We start from the raw sequence: 23,750 nt of genomic DNA, 5'->3' as shown, positions 1-23,750 counted from the left end.
ATCACTCACGGAGTGAAGGCTGCACGCTGCTTCCCGATTGTAGTGATGATTGTAGTGAGGATGGAGGTTCCCCAGCCCCAAGTGATGAGCTGGTGAACCTCATCCTTCCTCACTACAATCGTCACTACTACTACACTAGTGATGATTGTAGTGAGGATGGAGGTTCCCCAGCCCCAAGTGATGAGCTGGTGAATCTCATCCTTCCTCACTACAATCGTCACTACTACTACACTAGTGATGATTGTAGTGAGGATGGAGGTTCCCCAGCCCCAAGTGATGAGCTGGTGAATCTCATCCTTCCTCACTACAATCGTCACTACTACTACACTAGTGATGATTGTAGTGAGGATGGAGGTTCCCCAGCCCCAAGTGATGAGCTGGTGAATCTCATCCTCACTACAATCGTCACTACTACTACACTAGAAAGAAAGAAGACAGAAGAGCAGGATCGTGGAGGGCTGACAGGGGGTAATAAAGATGGAGTCTCTAATGTGTCTGTGTATTTATTTCTATTAAAGTATTTTTTCTCTGTGTGGTGTCTTTTTTTTAACCCTTTATTGGAGATTCTTAATGGCCGGGTCAAACGTGCCTGACATTAAGAATCTCTGGCTTAATACTGGCTGGTAAAACAAAGCCAGTATTAACTCATGATTACCCAACAAGCCACCCGGCTCCAGGGCTGTTGGAAGAGTTGGATACAGCGCCAGATGATGGCGCTTCTATGAGAGCGCCATTTTCTGGGACGGCTGCGGACTGAAATCCGCAGCAGAGGCGCCCACAAACCTCGGGCTAACCTGTGCTGCGGATTCCAATCCCCAGCTGCCTAGTTGTACCCGGCTGGACACAAAAATAGGGCGAAGCCCACGTCATTTGTTTTTTAATTATTTCATGAAATAAGTGAATTAATTAAAAAAAACGGGCTTCCCTATATTTTTGGTTCCCAGCCGGGTACAAATAGGCAACTGGGGGTTGGAGGCAGCCCGTGGCTGCCAGCTGTACCTGGCTAGCATACAAAAATATGGCGAAGCCCACGTCATTTTTTTGGTGGGCAAAAAAATTCTGCATACAGTCCTGGATGGAGTATGCTGAGCCTTGTAGTTCTGCAGCTGCTGTCTGCTCTTCTCCATACAGACAGACAGCAGCTGCAGAACTACAAGGCTCAGCATACTCCATCCAGGACTGTATGCAGAAGTTTTTTGCCCCCTGAAAAAATTATGTGGGCTTCGCCATATTTTTGTATGCTAGCCAGGTACAGCAGGCAGGTACGGCTGCCCCCAACCCCCAGTTGCCTATTTGTACCCGGCTGGGAACCAAAAATAAAGGGAAGCCCTTTTTTTATTCTTTCATGAATTTCATGAAATAATTAGAAAACAAATGACGTAGGCTTCGCCCCATTTTTTTGTCCAGCCAGGTACAACTAGGCAGCTGGGGATTGGAATCCGCAGCACAGGTTGGCCTGAGCTTTCTGGGCCCCACTGCTGCGAATTGCAGTCTGCAGCCGCCTCAGAAAATGGCATTTTCATAGAAGCGCCATATTCTGGCGCTGTATCCAACTCTTCCAGCACCTGCCTGCTATACCTGGCTAGCATACAAAAATGTGGCGAAGCTCACGTCCTTTTTTTGTAGTTTTTTGGCAAAAAAAATAAAAAATGCTTCCCTGGATTTTCCATTGCCAGTGAAGGTAACACCAAGCAGTGGGGGTTAGCAGCCAGTAGCTGCTTGTATTACCCTTAGCTAGCAATACAAAAAATGCAGCGGGAGCCCATATTTATTTTTTTTAATTATTTATATAAATAACTAAAAATAAAATGGGCTTCCCTGTATTTTGATTGCTGGACATCACAGTGCTGTAAAAATAAATCTTTAAAAAAATGACATAGCGCTCCGCGGTATTTTTGATTCTCAGCGCAGATAAAGCAGACAGCTATGGGTTGCCACCCCCATCTGCCTGCCGTTACCTTGGTTGGCAATCAAAATACAGGGAAGCCCATTAATTTTTTCTATTTAAAAAATAGTTAAAAAAAAAAATGACGTTGGGTCCCCCCATTTTTGATAGCCAGCTAGGGTAAAGCAGACGGCTGTAGCCTGAAAACCACAGCTGGCAGCTTTACCGTGGTTGGGGATCCAATGTGGAGGTCCCCTCAGGCTCTTTTTTATAATTATTTTATAAATATTAATAATTACACAAAAAAAGTAGGGTCCCCTCCAAATTGGATCACCAGCCAAGGTAAAGCGGACAGCTGTGGTCTGGTATTCTCAGGGTGGGAAGGTCCATAGTTATTGGGCCTTCACAGCCTAAAAATAGCAGGCCGCAGGCACCCCAGACGTGGCGCATCCACTAGATGCGCCAATCCTGGCGCTTCACCCCAGCTCATCCCGTGCCCTGGTGCAGTGGCAAACGGGGTAATAAATCGGGTTGATACTAGCTGTAAAGTCACCTGAGATCAAGCCCAGCAGTTTGTGATGTCATGGTGTCTATTAGATACCCAACATCATAAACTGTCAGTACTAACAAAAACAAAAAATCGACAAAAGAAATTTATTTGAAAAAACAGTCCCCAAAACATTTCCTCTTTCACCAATTTATTGTAAGAAAAAAAATAAAGGGGTCCCACGACGACTCTGGACCGTCTAGAATATGGGGGGGAGACACTCAGGGAACGTATCCCCCATTTTCTAGGAGTGCGGACCCTTCATGTGAGGAGTGTGGGTGCAATGAATCTGCACTCACTCTCCCCGGGTCCACAGCAGCAGAGTCCATGTCGTAATGGTTGCTACCAAAGCTGCAATGCCCTGCTCATGAGGTAAGGGCATGCCTAATCAGGAGAACTACTGTAGAGGAAGCTCTGCTCACTGGTATATAGGTGCTCAGAGGTAATAATAGATAAAATTAGTGAGTAACCTCGGCACTCTAAATCTCCCAGACTAAGTCAGTAAGTCCCAATGGATAGTAATGCAAAATCACTCTTTATTGGTCCGTATTAAGAACATTTTTTTTTTCATAAGCATATATGTTTTTGTCCAAAACAAGTTACAATTGACGTTTCGGCCTGAGCCTTCGTCAGATTGGACTTATCTGCATGTAATCATGAAAAATGACAATAATCAGTATCACATAAGAGTGAGAGAACAATAACATAAACTCGAACAATGTAGAGGTACAATTGGCATGCAGCAAAAAAACTTGCAACACAGCAAGAAATGAAACACATGATACAAATGTCATAATACAGTACAAGGACAATATAGTAATGACAAATATGGGGTCAGAGTAGACTTAGACAGCTCTGGTACGAAAGAGATGTCAATCATAAAGTAACATGTGCAGTAGGTGTAGAGCTACAGTATGCATGGCAGAGCTAATGGGTAGACCGACCATAGAAAAAGAACGGAGAAAAAGTGAAGAAAAAGTGGAGAATAAGTGGAGAATAAGTGGAGAAAAAGTGGAGAATAAGTGGAGAAAAAGTGGAGAAAAAGTGGAGAAAAAAAATGGAGAAAAAGTGGAGAAAAAGTGGAGAATAAATGGAGAAAAAAATGGAGAAAAAGTGGAGAAAAAGTGGAGAATAAATGGAGAAAAAGTGGAGAATAAGTGGAGAAAAAGTGGAGAAAAAGTGGAGAAAAAAAATGGAGAAAAAGTGGAGAAAAAATGGAGAAAAAGTGGAGAAAAAGTGGAGAAAAAGTGGAGAAAAAAATGGAAAAAAAGTGGAGAAAAAGTGGAGAATAAATGGAGAAAAAGTGGAGAAAAAGTGGAGAATAAGTGGAGAAAAAGTGGAGAAAAAGTGGAGAAAAAGTGGAGAATAAGTGGAGAAAAAGTGGAGAAAAAGTGGAGAAAAAAATGGAGAAAAAGTGGAGAAAAAGTGGAGAATAAATGGAGAAAAAGTGGAGAAAAAAATGGAGAAAAAGTGGAGAAAAAGTGGAGAAAAAGTGGAGAAAAAGTGGAGAAAAAAATGGAGAAAAAGTGGAGAAAAAGTGGAGAAAAAGTGGAGAAAAAGTGGAGAAAAAAATGGAGAAAAAGTGGAGAATAAGTGGAGAATAAGTGGAGAAAAAGTGGAGAAAAAATGGAGAAAAAGTGGAGAAAAAGTGGAGAATAAGTGGAGAATAAATGGAGAAAAAGTGGAGAAAAAGTGGAGAAAAAGTGGAGAATAAGTGGAGAAAAAGTGGAGAATAAGTGGAGAAAAAGTGGAGAAAAAAATGGAGAAAAAGTGGAGAAAAAGTGGAGAATAAATGGAGAAAAAGTGGAGAAAAAGTGGAGAATAAGTGGAGAAAAAGTGGAGAAAATTGGAGAAAAAAATGGAGAAAAAGTGGAGAAAAGTGGAGAATAAATGGAGAAAAAGTGGAGAATAAGTGGAGAAAAAGTGGAGAAAAAGTGGAGAAAAAAATGGAGAAAAAGTGGAGAAAAAGTGGAGAATAAATGGAGAAAAAGTGGAGAAAAAGTGGAGAATAAGTGGAGAAAAAGTGGAGAAAAAGTGGAGAAAAAATGGAGAAAAAGTGGAGAAAAAGTGGAGAATAAGTGGAGAATAAGTGGAGAAAAAGTGGAGAAAAAGTGGAGAAAAAAATGGAGAAAAAGTGGAGAAAAAGTGGAGAATAAATGGAGAAAAAGTGGAGAAAAAGTGGAGAATAAATGGAGAAAAAGTGGAGAATAAGTGGAGAAAAAGTGGAGAAAAAGTGGAGAAAAAAATGGAGAAAAAGTGGAGAAAAAGTGGAGAATAAATGGAGAAAAAGTGAAGAAAAAGTGGAGAAAAAGTGGAGAAAAAGTGGAGAAAAAGTGGAGAAAAAATGGAGAAAAAGTGGAGAAAAAGTGGAGAATAAGTGGAGAATAAGTGGAGAAAAAGTGGAGAAAAAGTGGAGAAAAAAATGGAGAAAAAGTGGAGAAAAAGTGGAGAATAAATGGAGAAAAAGTGGAGAAAAAGTGGAGAAAAAGTTGAGAAAAAGTGGAGAAAAAAATGGAGAAAAAGTGGAGAAAAAGTGGAGAATAATTGGAGAAAAAGTGGAGAAAAAGTGGAGAAAAAGTGGAGAAAAAGTGGAGAATAAGTGGAGAAAAAGTGGAGAAAAAGTGGAGAAAAAGTGGAGAAAAAAATGGAGAAAAAGTGGAGAAAAAGTGGAGAATAAATGGAGAAAAAAATGGAGAAAAAGTGGAGAAAAAGTGGAGAATAAATGGAGAAAAAGAGGAGAATAAGTGGAGAAAAAGTGGAGAAAAAGTGGAGAAAAAAAATGGAGAAAAAGTGGAGAAAAAGTGGAGAATAAATGGAGAAAAAGTGGAGAAAAAGTGGAGAAAAAGTGGAGAAAAAAATGGAAAAAAAGTGGAGAAAAAGTGGAGAATAAATGGAGAAAAAGTGGAGAAAAAGTGGAGAATAAGTGGAGAAAAAGTGGAGAAAAAGTGGAGAAAAAGTGGAGAAAAAGTGGAGAATAAGTGGAGAAAAAGTGGAGAAAAAGTGGAGAAAAAAATGGAGAAAAAGTGGAGAAAAAGTGGAGAATAAATGGAGAAAAAGTGGAGAAAAAAATGGAGAAAAAGTGGAGAAAAAGTGGAGAAAAAGTGGAGAAAAAGTGGAGAAAAAAATGGAGAAAAAGTGGAGAAAAAGTGGAGAAAAAGTGGAGAAAAAGTGGAGAAAAAAATGGAGAAAAAGTGGAGAATAAGTGGAGAATAAGTGGAAAATAAGTGGAGAATAAGTGGAGAAAAAGTGGAGAAAAAATGGAGAAAAAGTGGAGAAAAAGTGGAGAATAAGTGGAGAATAAATGGAGAAAAAGTGGAGAAAAAGTGGAGAAAAAGTGGAGAATAAGTGGAGAAAAAGTGGAGAATAAGTGTAGAAAAAGTGGAGAAAATTGGAGAAAAAAATGGAGAAAAAGTGGAGAAAAAGTGGAGAATAAATGGAGAAAAAGTGGAGAATAAGTGGAGAAAAAGTGGAGAAAAAGTGGAGAAAAAAATGGAGAAAAAGTGGAGAAAAAGTGGAGAATAAATGGAGAAAAAGTGGAGAAAAAGTGGAGAATAAGTGGAGAAAAAGTGAAGAAAAAGTGGAGAAAAAGTGGAGAAAAAGTGGAGAGAAAATGGAGAAAAAGTGGAGAAAAAGTGGAGAATAAGTGGAGAATAAGTGGAGAAAAAGTGGAGAAAAAGTGGAGAAAAAAATGGAGAAAAAGTGGAGAAAAAGTGGAGAATAAATGGAGAAAAAGTGGAGAAAAAGTGGAGAAAAAGTGGAGAAAAAAATGGAGAAAAAGTGGAGAAAAAGTGGAGAATAATTGGAGAAAAAGTGGAGAAAAAGTGGAGAAAAAGTGGAGAATAAGTGGAGAAAAAGTGGAGAAAAAGTGGAGAAAAAGTGGAGAAAAAAATGGAGAAAAAGTGGAGAAAAAGTGGAGAATAAGTGGAGAAAAAGTGGAGAAAAAGTTGAGAAAAAGTGGAGAAAAAGTGGAGAAAAAATGGAGAAAAAGTGGAGCACCCTTTGGTGCCTTTCATGTGGCACTAAGGGGTGCTTAGCTTTGTATTTAGCCAAAAAAATGAAAAAAAAAAATGACGTAGGGTTCCCCCTAGTTTTGTAGCCAGCTAGGGTAAAGCAGACGGCTGCAGCCTGCAGACCACAGCTGGCAACCTCACCTTGGCTGGTAATCCAAAACTGAGGGCACCCCACGCTGTTATTTTAAATTAAATAAATAATTTAAAAAAAAAAACACGTAGGGGTCCCCCAAAATTGGATCACCAGCCAAGGTAAAGCAGACAGCTGGGGCCTGATATTCTCAGACTAGGGAGGTCCATGGTTATTGGACTCTCCCCAGCCTAAAAATAGCAGGCCGCAGCCGCCCCAGAAGTGGCGCATCCATTAGATGCGCCAATCCTGGTACTTCGCCCCAGCTCATCCCGTGCCCTGGTGCGGTGGCAAACGGGGTAATATATGGGGTTAATACCAGATGTGTAATGTCACCTGGCATCAAGCCCTGGGGTTGGTGAGGTCAGGCGTCTATCAGATACCCGACATCACCAACCCAGTCAGTAATAAAAAAAATAGACGACAAACACATTTTTATTTGAAAAAAAACTCCCCAAAACATTCCCTCTTTAACCAATTTATTAGAAAGAAAAACAAATCCAGGTCTGGTGTAATCCAAGGGGTTGCCATGACGATCCACACTGTCCTAGTCAATGAAGAGCAGGATGTTCCCCATTGGCTGGGAGAGCAATGCAGTGACCTGAGCTAACATCAATGGGTCAGCCCAGGTCACTGCAGGGCATGACAAGTGCTGCTGTCAGCGAGGTACATTACCTGCGCTGATCTCCAGCACTGCCGACAGCCCCTGTCATTGAGGTCAATGACCGGCGCCTTCACATCAAGTATCGCGAGAGGTCCGTGACGTCACCGCCAGTGTCAGTCTCGGGTCGGAAGCGATAGGTGATGTGACAAGCGGCGGCCATGGAGGACAGTGACAGCGCTGAGGTCGGGATGGCGGGACTTCATCACCGCAGGTAAGCCGAGCGGGGGGGGGGGGTGTGAAAGTGTGTGTGTGTGTGCGTGTGTGTATATGTATGTATACATGCCGCGGGCAGGAGGGGGCGGAGCGAGCTGAGCGGGAAGTGTGGGCTTCCTGCACGTAACTAAGATAAACATCGGGTTACTAACCAAAGCGCTTTGCTTGGATACCCGATGTTTATCTTGGTTACCAGCTTGTGGCAGGCTGCCAGCGATGGCTCCTGCACACTGTAGCTGGGAGGGGGGGGGTGTGCGTGAGTGAGAGTGTGTGTGTGTGTGTGTGTATATGTATGTATACATGTCGCGGGCAGGAGGGGGCGGAGTGAGCTGAGCGGGAAGTGTGGGCTTCCTGCACGTAACTAAGATAAACATCGGGTTACTAACCAAAGCGCTTTGCTTGGATACCCGATGTTTATCTTGGTTACCAGCTTGTCGCAGGCTGCCAGCGATGGCTCCTGCACACTAAAGCTGGGAGGGGGGGGGGGTGTGCGTGAGTGAGAGTGTGTGTGTGTGTATATGTATGTATACATGCCGCGGGCAGGAGGGGGCGGAGTGAGCTGAGCGGGAAGTGTGGGCTTCCTGCACGTAACTAAGATAAACATCGGGTTACTAACCAAAGCGCTTTGCTTGGATACCCGATGTGTATCTTGGTTACCAGCTTGTGGCAGGCTGCCAGCGATGGCTCCTGCACACTGTAGCTGTAAAAAGCCCTGCTTTTTGCTGCTAGAACCGTTCTCGAACGTATCTAGAACTATCGAGCTTTTGCAAAAAGCTCGAGTTCTAGTTCGATCTCGAACAGCCCCAAAAATCACTCGAGCTTAGAACTGGAGAACCTCGAACCACGAACCGCGCTCAACTCTACTGGTAATACTCTGCTTGTCCATGCATATACTCTGCTCTATGTGGGCAGCATAACAGGAACGTGCCTGTGATGTTTGAGCCTATATGGCCTAAATAGTTATCCTCATACCATTTTAGAACGCCGCTCTTTTGTACGTTAAAACGTCATATGAATAACGCTATGCGCTGTGTTTTCCTGCACTTTGATAAGTGCTTAATATATTTACATCTAGCGCATGCGCAGTAGCGAACGATGGGTGGTGACTTACATGTCATGTGACTAAACCAAGATGGCGGCCGCCATCGGAGCAGTGCAAACGCACACAGCTCCTCAGCTGCTCCACTGGTGAGTGCTAATTTATCTCCTTTATATGGGACACACAGGGAAACGGTGCACTGCCTTCACCCTTTTTCCCCTGAGGAAGCCACCACTACAGGTGGCGATACACGTGGGGTTACCACGCCAGGAACTCCTTTACTCTCCCCATCACCTTTGCCCACATGGTTGTTAGTCATCTCTGGTAGTAAGTATAGGACCGTGACTGCCATGCTTTGGGCAAAAACTCTGCCTTAGCCTGCCTTATAGGGCTGAAATACTCTTACCACCTAGTGATAGGACTGATGTGAATTTGCCCAAGTGCTTAGGATCTTGTACATGGGATGTATTTTCTAAGGTTGCCCACCATTACCATCCATCACTGGTTTATGGTGCACAGTCTTATGGGTATAACTGATTTTGACAATTGACCTGTCCAACTGTGGTTTATATGTGACCGTAGACCACTTTGCACTACATTTATGCCTGTCTAATACTAAGTGCCAGTTCAAACCTTGTCATTGGTTCACACACTGCGTGATTATAATTGATATTGACTAGCACAATTTGTTTCATACATGCAACCATAGACCAATATGTACTGTAACCATGCTTTTTCAATACAAAGTATCAGCTTGAAGCCTGTTATTGGTCTTTAAACTACGTGGCTTGTGGCCTTTTTCTTTAAGCACTGTACATTGGCATGTTAGGTGTATGACCGGACACTTACTCTGTCCATAGGAGAGTCCTATATCATATATTTATATTGTGACTTCATTATATTGCTTGCTGGCGGGTTGGTTTATTATGCCTCTGGCTTTTTAAGTGTTTTTCATTTTTGTTTTCTTGTGTGCCTCACTCTAAAGTGTGGTGATGTGTGATTTATTCTTGTTGTAATAAAGTCCTTTTTTACTCAATTTATGGTGTTGTGATCCCTTTTTGGTATACCTTTTTCTTCCGCTCTATCTCATTGTGCTTGTATACCAGGAGATCCCACCGGGTGGTGCCCTTCCCCTGCTTAGTTGGACTAACGTAGTATTCCAGACACTTTTAGGATGGCAGAAAAAGTGTCAGCTCTTTGGGCAAATAAAATAGCGTGGCAAAAGTGTGCAGGTGGGTACAGTGCCCGGGTTCAGTGGGTCAGTGGACAGGAAAGCAACACTAACGTAGTATTCCAGACACTTTTAGGATGGCAGAAAAAGTGTCAGCTCTTTGGGCAAATAAAATAGCGTGGCAAAAGTGTGCAGGTGGGTACAGTGGACAGGAAAGGAACACTAACTTAGTATTCCAAACACTTTTTGGATGGCAGAAAAAGTGTCAGCTCCTTTGGCAAATAAAATAGCGTGGCAAAAGTGTGCAGTTAGGTACAGTGCCCTTGTTCTGTGGGTCTGTAGACAGGAAAGGAACACTAACTTAGATTCCAGACACTTTTAAGATGGCAGAAAAAGTGTCAGCTCTTTGGGCAAATAAAATAGCATAGCAAAATTGGGCAGGTGGGTACAGTGCCCGGGTTCTGTGGGTACCAGGACAGGAAAGCAAGCCTCACTTTCTATCCCTCCTAATGATGAAATGCAGAAAGGAATTCCCTGAGCTGAGGTACACAGACGCTGTTATCTAAAGCTGTACACAGCGCTTTCACGGACCTGCCTAGCAGTTATGGCTATGAATGCCTGGAAATCAGCCCTGAAAAGGGCTGAAATAACAAGCAGTCCCTAATCCCTACAGTGCTGTGTAGCTTGCACTATGTCTACAGTCATGGCCAAAAGTTTTGAGAATGACACCAAAATTATATTTTCACATGATCTGTTGCCCTCTGGTTTTTAATTGTGTTTGTCTGATGTTTACATCACATACCGAAATATAATTGCAATCATATTATGAGTACCAAAAGGTTATATTGACAGTTAGAATGAGTTAATGCAGCAAGTCAATATTTGCAGTGTTGACCCTTCTTCTTCAGGACCTCTGAAATTCTCCCTGGCATGCTCTCAATCAACTTCTGGACCAAATCCTGACTGATAGCTGTCCATTCTTGCATAAGCAATGCTAGCATTTTGCCAGAACTTATTGTTTTTTGTTTGTCCACCCGTCTCTTGATGATTGCCCACAAGTTCTCAATGGGATTAAGATCTGGGGATTTTCCAGGCCATAGACCCAAAATCTCTATGTTTTGTTCCATGAGCCATTTAGTGATCACCTTTGCTTTATGACAAGGTGCTCCATCATGCTGGAAAAGGCATTGTTGGGCGTCAAAGTCCTCTTGGACAGTTGGAAGAAGTTGCTGTTGGAGGACATTCTGGTACCATTCTTTATTCATGGCTGTGTTTTTAGGCAAGACTGTGAGGGAGCCGATTCCCTTGGCTGAGAAGCAACCCCACACATGAATCGTTTCAGGATGCTTAACAGTTGGCATGAGACAAGACTGGTGGTAGCGCTCACCTCTTCTTCTCCTAATAAGCTGTTTTCCAGATGTCCCAAACAATCGAAAAGGGGATTCATCTGAGAAAATGACTTTACCCCAGTCCTCAGCAGTCCACTCCCTGTACCTTTTGTAGAATATCAGTCGGTCCCTGATGTTTTGTTCTGGAGAGAAGTGGCTTCTTTGTTGCCGTCCTTGAAACCAGGCCTTGCTCAAAGAGTCTCCGCCTCACAGTGCGTGCAGAAGCACTCACACCAGCCTGCTGCCATTGCTGAGCTAGCTCGGCACTGCTGGTAGTCCGATTCCGCAGCTGAAACAGTTTTAAGATACAGTCCTGTAGTTTGCTGGTCCTTCTTGGGCGCCCTGGAGCCTTTTTGGCAACAATGGAAGCTCTCTCCTTGAAGTTCTTGATGATGCGATAGATTGTTGACTGAGGTGCAATCTTTGTAGCTGCGATACTCTTCCCTCTTAGGCCATTTTTGTGCAGAGCAATGATGGCTGCACGTGTTTCTTTAGAGATAACCATGGTTAACTGAAGAGAAACAATGATACCAAGCACTAGCCTCCTTTTGAAGTGTCCAGTGGTGTCATTCTTACTTAATCATGACTGATTGATCGCCAGCCCTGTCCTCATCAACACCCACACCTGTGTTAATGGAACAATCACTAAAACAATGTTAGCTGCTCCTTTTAAGGCAGGAATGCAATGATGTTGAAATGTGTTTTGGGGGTTAAAGTTCATTTTCTTTGCCAATATTGATTTTGCAAGTAATTGCTGTTAAGCTGATCACTCTTTATGACATTCTGGAGTATATGCAAATTGCCATTAGAAAAACTTAAGCAGTAGACTTTTTAAAAATTAATATTTGTAGCATTCTCAAAACCTTTGGCCATGACTGTATAGCGAACACAGCAGGATCGGTGGCAGCAGCCTAAGCGGTGACTGTCACCCACACGCCGAAGGCAGATAATGGCGGCGACATGGAAAATGGCCGTATTTTACAAGGCAAGGACATGTGACATTCACAGCCTATGACACATGCCCTTTCTTGTCTGGCAAAAATCCACTTAGCTGTGTGTGTGTCTGTGATTGGCTGACATCCTGGCCCGCCCCACTGCACGCGCGCTTAGGGGAAAAAAAAATGGCAATCGGCATTCTTTCAGCACCACAGAGCTAAACCGCGTCCCCCCCGCACACTATACGCTGAAATTTGATAATAGCGTGAATCACAGTGACTCACACTATTACAGTTAAAAGCCAGCTAGTAACTAGCTAGGATTTTTGCTGATCGAACCATTATCGAACAAAACTCAAAGCTATCGAGCTTTTAGCAAAAAGCTCGCATTCAAGTTCAATCTCAAGCACCCCCCAAAATCTCTCAAACATGAAATTGGCGAACCTCGAACCTCGAATATCGCTTATCTCTAATTATAAATTGATTGATCTGCAATATACTGCAGTACAGCACCTTGATAACACATTTTTGCATTATTGAGGAACTGCAAGCAAGAAAAGCATTTTATTACTCCTCTGTTCTAATTTTGCAACTGAAGAAAATTACCCAACTCAGTATTGTGTGTCAAAAAAGAATGCTGATAAGATGGACAAGCCACACGATATATTTTCTTGGTTTTGTGTGTTTTTTTTGTAACTTTTTTGTTTAAATAGTAAACAAAATTCCCCCATATCCATTTACACAATACCTTCAAAGATCAGTGAATAGAGAAGGTTGGGTTGTTTTTTCCAATGTTGTCTTGCGGCCTGTTTATGATTGATCAAACTCCTGTAGGGTAGTACTCACTCACAGAGTCAAATATCTAGTAATATTCAATTTAAGTTTAAAGAAATTATAATCTAAATTCTACTTTTTTTCTTCCTCCCAGCCCAGGAGATGTGGTATGTTTAGACGAAGTTCCTGTACGGTCAGACACAGAGATTACACAGTAGACAGCAGGGGCACATATATAAGATTATCTCAGCACAATTAATTTAAACACGCCTAATTGTGGAGTTTATTATTATTGCAAGATCTACAGATTAAAATTAATTTTGTTAGTGGGAAAACCCCTTTAATTTTGAAGACTGTAGATATTCAATTCTGTCAATAAAACTTGTTTCTGTTCTGATCTTTAGTCCTGTATCCCACAGAGGTCTAAGCTAAGGAAAACACTGTACCAAAACTACTTCTTTCAGGCCTGCTGCTTACTGCTATTGTCTGTGTTATTTATGGTCCGTTATTTACTCTAGGCTATAGCTTCTTGATGTGAGTACAAATTGTCAACAAGGGCATGTTGAGGAGTGCTTAATAAAATAAACTTTTTCTATATTGTGTATTTTTTTAACTCTATACTTACCACTTTAGTAATGGTGGTGACTGATAGACGCCTATTCATTACTTGCCCCTGGGCTTGATGCAAGCTGTAAATTCCAAGCTGACATCAACCCCAAAAGTATTACCCAAATTGCCACTACAACAGAGAAAATGGGAAGAACTGGGCAAAGAGCCATAATTGGCACATCTAATGGATGAGCCACTTCGGGGGAGGCTACAAGTTGCTATTTTTAGGCTAAGAAGGGACAATAACCATTGGCTCTTCCAGTCTGATAATACCAGCTCAAAGCTGTCTGCTTTACCTTGGCTGGTTATCAAAAATAGGTAGGAGCCCATGACATTTTTCAAATTATTTATTTAAATTTTAAAAAAAGTGTGGCATCCCATCTATTTTTGATAACCAGCCAAGATAAAGCTGACAGCTGAGCATTGCAGCCAGCAGCTGTCTGCTTTACTTGCAGTGGTTATCAAGATTAGGGGGTAACCCACATCATTATTTATATTATTTATTCCCTATTCCTATTTGTTTGCAGGGAAATTACCCCCATTTTGCTTTTTTTGAAGCCCCTAGCCTTTACTACAAAATTTTTACAGCTATTTTACAGGACTAAAATTTGGGTTTCCTTTGAATTATATGGGGTTAAGGAACCGGTGTCACGTTCGGGTCAAGTCCGAGTCCCAAACTGAACATTTAACTGAAGTCTAGCTGAACCCAAATGTTCATGGGTTCATTATCCCTACTCCTAATGGTATTCACTTTTTTTTATGGGGTGGCAACTAGAGGCTATACAGTATTGTGATTACCGATAATCAATGCAATACAAAAAAATAATAAAAAGCTGTATACACTATTATAAAGAAATTACAAGTTTTACCCAGTAAATTGCAATTGAGGGCACCCAAAAGGTTACTGTCTAAAGACCAGATCATTCATCTTTATATGTAACCAATAAACTATCATAATGATGGCCGACCAGATCTACAAGTGTGGTTCACCTTTTGTGTCCCCCTTCTTTCCCATAGATTGTAAGCTTTCGAGCAGGGCCCTCATTCCTACTGTAGCTGTTGGATTCTGTACTATTTTGTTTTGTTTTTGTCTATACAAGCCCCCACCTCATTTTAAAGTGCTGCGGAATATGTTGGTGCTATATAAACGTTATTATTATTATTATTATTATTATTATTATTAATAAATGTGTATCAAATGGACTTATTTTCTCTTTAGTGCACATCTACTTTTCCTTCAACACACACATTTGGGACAATTAATTAAGACTGCCATTACACACACCTTGCTTCAGTATTATGAGTGTAATTCGTCAAGAGGCGCCTGCCACTTTATGAAGTTTGGGCATCTTCTCAGTGTTGTGCAACTCTGAGTGCCTTGCCAGAAATAGTACTCAAGTTATGGACTACAGTAGCATTTATGGCATAAAAAATTATGGCAATTTTGGCATACACTATAAATTTCTGGACCTTGCTGAGTTCTACCCGTTTTGGCTAAGCTGCATTAATCAGGCTTGACATCGCCACAAATTGCAACATTTTTGTGGGACTATGGGTTGAGTCAAACTTGCCAATTTTCAAAGCATTCTACATCAGTTTTCTTGCATTAAAGCTTTCACATAAAATGACACTAAAATAATCCTGTCAGTACTAGCGCTGGATTTTTCCTGAGTAGGGATTTTTTATTGTGAAAACTCCTGTGGAATCCTCTTACCGAAATATAAAAGGAACTTTCAGAGAAAAAACATATTGTAAGTATTATGATCATTTTAAGGCCTTTTAACTAAAAATACATCAAACTAATAAATCCCAAAGAAACCAATAACATCTTGATTACTTTGCAATTGTACATGACAGATGCTCATTTTTCCCTTTTTTAGTTTTAAAGAGAGAGTCTTTTTATGCTTTGTTGGGCAGATGGAGTTTTGTGTCCAAATATTCTTAGATATGGCTTGGGATTTCTATTTATTCCCAAAGCTGTAGATTCTCACTAATGTTGCTTTTAAATTTTTAATCATTTTGAATTGCCTGTTGTTTGTGAATGAAGACTATGTCACAGTAAATGTACATGTTCCTTTTATGTAAAACTACAAAGGAATTTGCAGTATCTGGAGAGTTATTAGTGTTGCCACAGAGATATAAAATAAGCATTACACTGCAAGTGTACCTTAATAAAATAAGCTGTAAATGCCTCTTTTATCTCAATTGCTCACAAGTGACTAGAGTGAACATTATTTTCCTAATGTAATTAAGATAAATATGGAATAAAAACAATGTCCTTATAGTGATTGCTATAAATGTATTGCTGTCTTTATCCACATTTAAAGTTTAGTGGTTAGATAGATAAATAGATAATATACGTATATATAGAAAGCCGATAAATATGGCGCAGTAGCATCAACATCTTGGGCAATGGGTACCAAGCATGTTGCATATCCAGTGGCATTCAATAATATAAGGATATATTGGCATCACATTTCTGTTATAAGAATATTATAGAAAGGAGAAAAATACATACAGTAGCTAATGTGAAAAAAATGAATAAAAAGACATAGGAATTGCATTACTGCTTTGAAAAAATTGACAAAAAGAGACTCTTAAGGCTGCTTTGCATGTGTCGATTTCTCGTGCGATCACATTTGCGATCGCACCCGCCCCCATCGTTTGTGCGGCACGGGCAATTTGTTGCCCGTGTCGCACAATGTTGTAACCCCCTGTCACACGTACTTACCTTCCAAATGACCTCGCTGTGGGCGGCGAACATCCACTCCCTGAAGGGGGAGGGACATTCGGCGTCACAGCGACATCACACAGCTGCCGGCAAATAGAAGCGAAGGGGCGTAGATGAGCGGGACGTAAACATCCCACCCAACTCCTTCCTTCCGCATTGCCGGCGGGACGCAGGTAAGCTGCAGTTCATCGTTCCCGGGGTGTCACACGGAGCGATGTGTGCTGCCTTGGGAACAATGAACAACCGGACGTTTGATTTTTTGAAAATGAGCGACGTGTCAACGATGAACGAGAAGGTGAGTATTTCTGCTCGTTCACGGTTGCACGTAGCTGTCACACGCTACGATATCACTAACAATGCCGGATATGCATCACTTACGATGTGACCCCACCAAAATCTCGTTAAATATATCACAGTGTGTAAAGCCCGCTTTAGCTTATGAATTGGCCAATACATGTGAGCCCGATAACTTCGAGAAAGTGATCTCATTATATCGGCAACCTGCGTGTATGTTCAGATAGGTCCCTGGCTAAACAAGATGGTGGACACACCCTGGCTATGGGGCAGAGTGCTAGGTCTGAACAAGTGCACTACAACTATATAAAAAAACAGACCAGCAGCTTCCACAAATGTGAATAGGCACCAACCGAAAAAACAACATAACTACAAAAGCATATCCACTGGCACTCAATAATACAAGGTTACATTGACATTGCATTCCTGCTATAAAAATATTAGAGAAAGGAGAAAAATACATAGCTAATGTGAAAAATGAATAAAAAAAATAGGCATTGCATTACTGCTTTGGAAATATTGACAAAAAGAGATTGTTAGCTCATGTATTAGGCAATCCCTATAACCAGACAGACAAGGAAAGAGACAGACAGAGACAGATAGACAGTGAAAGAGACAGACACCCTGGAAAGAGGTAGACAGGGAAAGATACAGACAGACAGAGACAGACAGACAGCAAGACAGAACAGACACAGATAGACACAGACCAAGAGACAGGGAAAGAGACAGACAGGGAAGGCAGGAAAAGCGACAGACAGGGAAAGAGACAAACAGAGACAGACAGGGAAAAAGATAGAGAGACAGACAGACAGGAAAAGAGACAGATAGACAGGGAAAGAAATAGAGAGACAGATAGGTAAAGAGACAGGGACAGACAGGGAAAGAAACAGAGTGACAGACAGAGACAGATAGGGAATGAGGCAGACAGGCAAAGAGACAGACAGACAGAGACAGACAGACAAAGAGAGACAAACAGGGAAAGAGACAGAGAGAGAGGGAAAGAAACAGACAAAGAGATAGAGAGAGAGACAGACAGAGGGAGAGACAAACAGGTAGACAGACAGACAGAGAATGAAAGACAGAGGGAGGAACACAAAGACTGGGAGAGAGACAGCTATTATCCCAGGCAATGCCAGGTACTGCAGCTAGTCTTCTAATAAAGATGCCATATTATTTGTAGACAGGCTAAGCAAATTGCCCAATCGACTAATATCCCTTAATCAAAAGGGTTAGAAATTAGATTTCATGTTATTGTATTGTTATTATAAAGATACTAGAACCTAGTAAATACTTGCATATATATAATGCAATATGAGATTAGGCATCCTCTAGACAACCTGGACTGTAGGCTCAGAACTAATCACCCATTCCTTGGGCAGAGTACTAGGGCTTTCTGTGGTGTAAAATGGCCTTGATTTTCCTGAAACAAGTGCTTTTTGAGGTTCATTAAACAGATAAAGGCTGTATCCGGGAACTTACATTTTTTTCCAAAAATGTGCCCAAGCACTAGCAGGAAGGTAGTTGCTATTTTTCACTGGCACAGAGCAGTCATTGACACATCCTGCTGGCAATTTAGATGCTTCCTGCTGATGTTGTTTCCCCAGAGCTGCGGTTTCTCATGTTTTATGTGCCACATATAGCCTATGTAGCTCAGTCCTTCTTCCGCCACATAGAGCCTATATACGGTATGTGAACCCCATGACATCAACCAAAGCTGCTGGTTGAAAAAATTGACAAAAGTCTGGATAAATATACAGTAAGTTTTAGTGAATCAAAAATATAATAAAATAAGATACAGCAAAAAGGTGCTTCAGATATGGTGGCATATACAGCACGATATGACGATGTGGAAAAGCAATCAGGATTACAAAAATAACAGCAGCTGATTTGTAATAATGACAATTGTATTGCTGCAAAAAATACAAGAAAAAGGACATAATATATAATGTGAATTATAAATAATTCATACAGCCCAATATATAAGGATACTGCAACAATTTACAAAAAGGAATTAGGAAAAAATAATAAATACAAGGTACATCTGTAAAGATATATAACCATACTAATGGAGAGGTTTTGGAAGGAAATACTAAAATGGCACCTCAGGAAGTGGCCAAGCCCATTAGGAAACAATGCCCCCCCTCCTTATAAGTCGTCCCCAGAGGGTTGGACTTGTGTAGTTTGTCCCCCTGCCCACCAAACGCCCTCCCTAGCCTCTCCAGACATCATTTCAGGTCGGGCCGCACCTAGTTCTAGTTCCCTTTTCCAACCATCTTAAGTCCCAAGGCCACTGGCCTATTTGTTGCTGGAGCAACAGAAGCCACCGAGGGGGGGGGCAGGAAGATGACAATGATTTAACAATGATTCACCCCACCACCAAAACTGATTTGTATGGGCTCACCCAAATTAAAGCTGGGGATTCTTTCTGGCCAGTAATGGAGCCAGGTATGCGGGCTTACAGTGAGGGTGCGTGTACCTTATCACCCAAGTGACACTGGAAGATGTTTTATGTATAATGTACGCAGTTTTTGGTGTAGAACACCGTAGGAGAGTTGAAATTGGGAAAAAAAAAATAAGAGAAGTGTTAGTTTCTATTTCAGTCCTGTGAATGAAGTTCTGTGAAGTTTAATTGTAAATGACACACGTATGTTGAAATGGAGAATTCTCCCAAGGGGGGAGATTAGATGAGAATTGATGAGTAATTCTGAATCTAGTAACTACACTATGTGTATTTTACCTGTCTGTGAAAATAAGAAACATAAGCTGATATATAGGGTAGACTTGTGTGCTGTCTGTGGAGCACTGTGTCCACGTAAGCCCACCCCATTATTTCCTGTTCTGAATGTAGATTTCTTTCTGTCACTCAGTGTTTTACCCAGCCCTGGGTGGGGTATGGTATGGGGATATTATTGCAGGGGCTGACAGGAGATAGGGATACGCTGGAGGCTCGGCCCTGACCACCATTAGGTCTACCGTCGAGATGAGGGCAAGCACATGGTCCCTAGTTACAGGGTCAGCCCAGGGGTCCCTATATAATCCGTATTCCCAGTGACAGATTGAATACCTCCTGAATGTAGATGTCACAATACATGTCACTCCCTCCCAGGCCTCTTCAGACGCCATTTTTGGCCAACACCTACTTCCTCTTTTAGCGGCTGTTTCTTATCGGTAATTATCTTTAATGGACGTTTTAACTCAGACACTACATAGTTCATCTTTTGACGCCATTTTAGTCCAGTCGACACCCAGTTCCCCATTTTTGTTTCAGCAGCTACAACCACTGCTCTGTTTATTTCTGACATAGCAGGGACTGCAGAGGGTGGATATAGGGACCTGAAACACACACTCCGTTTTTGGTCATATATGCAGTTGTTCCCCATTGTGTTCCCACTCATGAACCTTAGCAGAGGTTATTGCTGATAGTCCTGTGGAAACTTTTCCCTTCACTTTTGCATGTTTGTTTTTGCTGTATCTAATATACAGTTTAGTAGACCATATAGACTGCTCACTATTAGTCCTGGTGGACAGTGAATATTTTTCTGCCTATGGCAGTTGTTACTTAGCCTAGTTTTGAGATATTTTCACTTGTATGTTATCCTGCCTGGTATCTTGCACAAGAGTTCCCTGATAGAGAGGGTGGAGGTTCATGTGGTCCCAAGGGGACATTGATCATCAGGAGTTGGCATATATTAGGGTTTTCGTTGGCAGCACCCAGTAATCCTTTGTGTCCTAGTTTGCAGGGTCTGACAGGAGAGAGGGATACGCTGGAGGCCCGACCCTGACCACCATCAGGTCTACCGTCGGGATGAGGAGAGTGCAGGGCCCCCAGTTACAGGGTCAGCACAGGAGAGGTAGAGTAGATACGCTCCACTGCTTTTTCCTGGTTGTGTATATGTAGTCAGGGGGTGCTGCTTGGTAGTTTCCAAACCCTCTTGTGCTCTTTTCTCTTTCCCCAGGGTTTTAGGGAGTCTTAGTTTTAGAATTTCAGTGTTCTCCTGACCCCAAAGTTACACCCATTGCTCTTTCTTACAAACCTGGGTATAGTCCTTTGTATCAGGTCTCCGAGAGCCCACATGTAAACTACAGCTGGTAAGGACCAAGACACCCTCCTTCAAATGGCAAGACGTATGGAGATGAATCTAGCAGCTTACAAGATCACCCCACATACAGATGTGCAGCAGTCACAGTCACCTGAGCTACAGTCAAAGTCACCTGAAGAGTATCATCACGTTATCTGCAGCCCAGAAGTCATTCTACCTGTTTGCCATGGAGGAAGACAGCAGCCCTTTGAACACTACTCAGCCAGATTGAACACCTACCTAAAGCACCAGTTGAAGATCAGTGCCCGTAGGACATCACTGCTCCCTGACAAAGTCACCATCTCACGGTGTGGGGTCCTTAATCCTGCTATACTTCTCCCTCTTCCAAGGGGGGAGTGTCCCACCTCTGACACCTTGGTGGAAGAGGTAGTCGACTCTGGCATAGCTGAGGAAACTCTGGATTCGATACAGTGACGGATACACCTTTGGACCCTGACTTAACATCTTTGCGGATGGATCAAGATGTGCATCAAGAAGACGGTTCCACATGGGTATGGTGCTGGTAGCAGAAGACGCTGTGCTGATTCAGCAGTCGCTACCCGCATGCCTGTCTGTGAAGAAGCAGATGTATGTGCTCTCGCTGAAGCCTGCAAGATGGCAGCCAGCATCTACTCTGTGTGGAAGACAAGAGACTTGATCACTGCCAATGGAACTGTACGCCGCCATGAGGCCATAGAAGAACGGATGGAAGCTTTGCTATTGCCAGACAGAGTCGCGGTGAGCAGGGTTGAGGCCAACATTGGATGAGTAAAGGGAAGCAGTAAGAAGTGCCCTCACTGACAGAACATCCAAAGAAGCCCCAAGACCACTTACCAGAGAAACAGTCAGTCAATCTGTGCTTTTTGAATGACCCCGATGTGAAGAAGAAAGGGAAGATGGAAAGTCTTGAGAAAACGTTGTCCTGACCCTACAAGAGCAAGTCTCAGAAGAAGAAGAGGACTGAGATAGGGTGCAGCTGTGGGCTCCCGGAGACCATAGAAAGTGGCTAGTGACCTGCTTTCACTGCCAGCCAAAGAGATATGGCAGGCCTTAGACACAGAACTTCAAAGATAATAAAGTCTGGCTCACTGTAATTTTAGTTGGTGCTCCGAGAAAAATATACCATACAAAAAGATTAGCTCGGGCACACAGAATGAAAGTCTGAGACAAAATGCTGCTGGTGAAACAATCTGCTTATTTTTTATTTTGGTGCAAAGGTCAAAATTATTCAATTCACTTTTTTTCTAACGTTTCGGCCTCAGTCTATAGGCCTTCGTCAGAGAAGTCTATAATGAAAGTATACAGAAAGAAAAAAGAACATGTTTATAAAGACATAATCATGATATCACGCAACCGCAACATATATAAGAATGATGAATCATGTACAAAGTAGGTACCAAAACCAAAAAATAAATAAGACATGAAAACAAGACAAGAAATAAAGAGTCATGTATTCCATATACATTATGTTAATATTTCATAAATTTCATAAACAAAGGAGAAAACAACCACACTGAGATAAATACGCGAACGTACCTATATGATCAGAGAAGATAAATATGTATAATTCCCACATAAAGGAGGTCCTGATATGACTTTATTAATTTGCCTAAAAAATAGACATAGATTTTTTAGAGAAAGTATTGAAACCCAGCATGTCTTTCTGTGCAAATTTGCTATAGAGAGAAAAAAACCTTTTTATTTCTCTACAGGGAAAAGCGGCAAGGGAAAAATCAGAGGTATGGTGACAGATACAGAAGCGAGGTCATAGGATTCATGATAAAGAGAAAACCAAAAAGGATTATAAAGAAAAAGGGGGGAGATAAATAGTAAAGGAGGTAAACAGAAAGAAAAATAGAGATAGAATGACAACATAGGAAACCAAAATAGATCTGGATAGAACTACCTTTGCCGTTGATCAATATTAGTATATCAAGAAACGGGGGTGAGGGCACCTGTTCCACAGATGACCAAAGGTATTGTGGTATCCACTAAATAGTGCTGTGATAAGAAATATACAAAGTAAGTTGTATGGTGTCATACAGCTGCATAGACCATGAATGGTGCTATAAAAGAATATACGTACCAAAAGGGTATATACTGAAAATTAGGTGACCTCCTCAAAATACAGAGGTAACGTGATGTCCACGTACTGAGACCTAACATTATAAATAAATATAAATACAAAGGTGCATATCACCAAAAGAAGAACAACCATATGATGATATAAGAGGCTACAAACCGCTCAAGTGTGCATAGATACAGATCTATATCAGTCTGCTGGTGGTACTGCAATCCTTATGGCTGGTATTATGACTGATGTTATCCTATAAGTAAACTATAAATAAAGAGATGTATACATCAATGTGTGCACATAATTATCTCCAGTAGAGGATCTCAAGTATTACACGGTTATACATACCGCCTAAGAGTAAGCTGAGTTCTCATGGGCACCTTGGACAATAATCACACTGAGGGTTGAAGTACTACAATGTATCGCAATGTGCTGCCTGAAAGACGCACATACAGATCGCAATGTCAGATCAACAGCATAAGGACAAAGAGAGTGAGAAAAAAAGGAAATGCAAAGACGTTATAACACACCTGGTATGCTGACAAAGATCAAAGATGAAAGGATTTAAGTAGAGCTTGTCACATTCCTAGAAATAAAGGATAAGTGAGGGATAGAGGATAACCAACAATAAGAGAAAGTCAGCGAGGACCATAGACGTAACAGTACCTGGGATAAGAGAAAATCTCAAAAGCATAGGTGGTGACAGCAATCTCCATGTGAATCTACGTGGTGCACAGGATAAGAGGAAAACCGCCTTTTTATACAAGCCGGATCAGCTGTGATTCAAAATATGTGACGTCAGGGCTTGCCGTGGCGCTTGCTGCCCATGCGCAGAGAAACCAGTGAGGTTCATCGGTGCATGCGCCTGCCGCATCCACAGACAGCCCATAAGTCCGAGCGGTGTCAGGTAATAATGGGGCGGGACATCCGGTCTGTGAGCCGCACCGTGGAACGCTCGATCACCCATGCGCAGAAGGGCCCCCAAGGCCGATCGGCGCATGCGCAAGCGGCGAACATCCGAGACTAATGGGGAAGAGGAGAAACGGGCCGGGCGCACGCGCAGACTGGCCGTCGTGAAGGACATGACCACGTATGAGCGGGCTCACTTCTCCCCATAAACGTGAAGCAGTCATGACGATCCGTGTGATAACCATTTCGCCTGTGATGTGAGATCATGCAAAGGTCACTGCGCCTGAAAAGAAGAAGA

The sequence above is a fragment of the Anomaloglossus baeobatrachus genome, chromosome 2 (assembly GCF_048569485.1).
Source record: "Anomaloglossus baeobatrachus isolate aAnoBae1 chromosome 2, aAnoBae1.hap1, whole genome shotgun sequence".
Taxonomy (NCBI): domain Eukaryota; kingdom Metazoa; phylum Chordata; class Amphibia; order Anura; family Aromobatidae; genus Anomaloglossus; species Anomaloglossus baeobatrachus.
The sequence above is the reverse complement of the archived record's forward strand: the minus strand, read 5'-3'. Positions refer to the sequence as shown.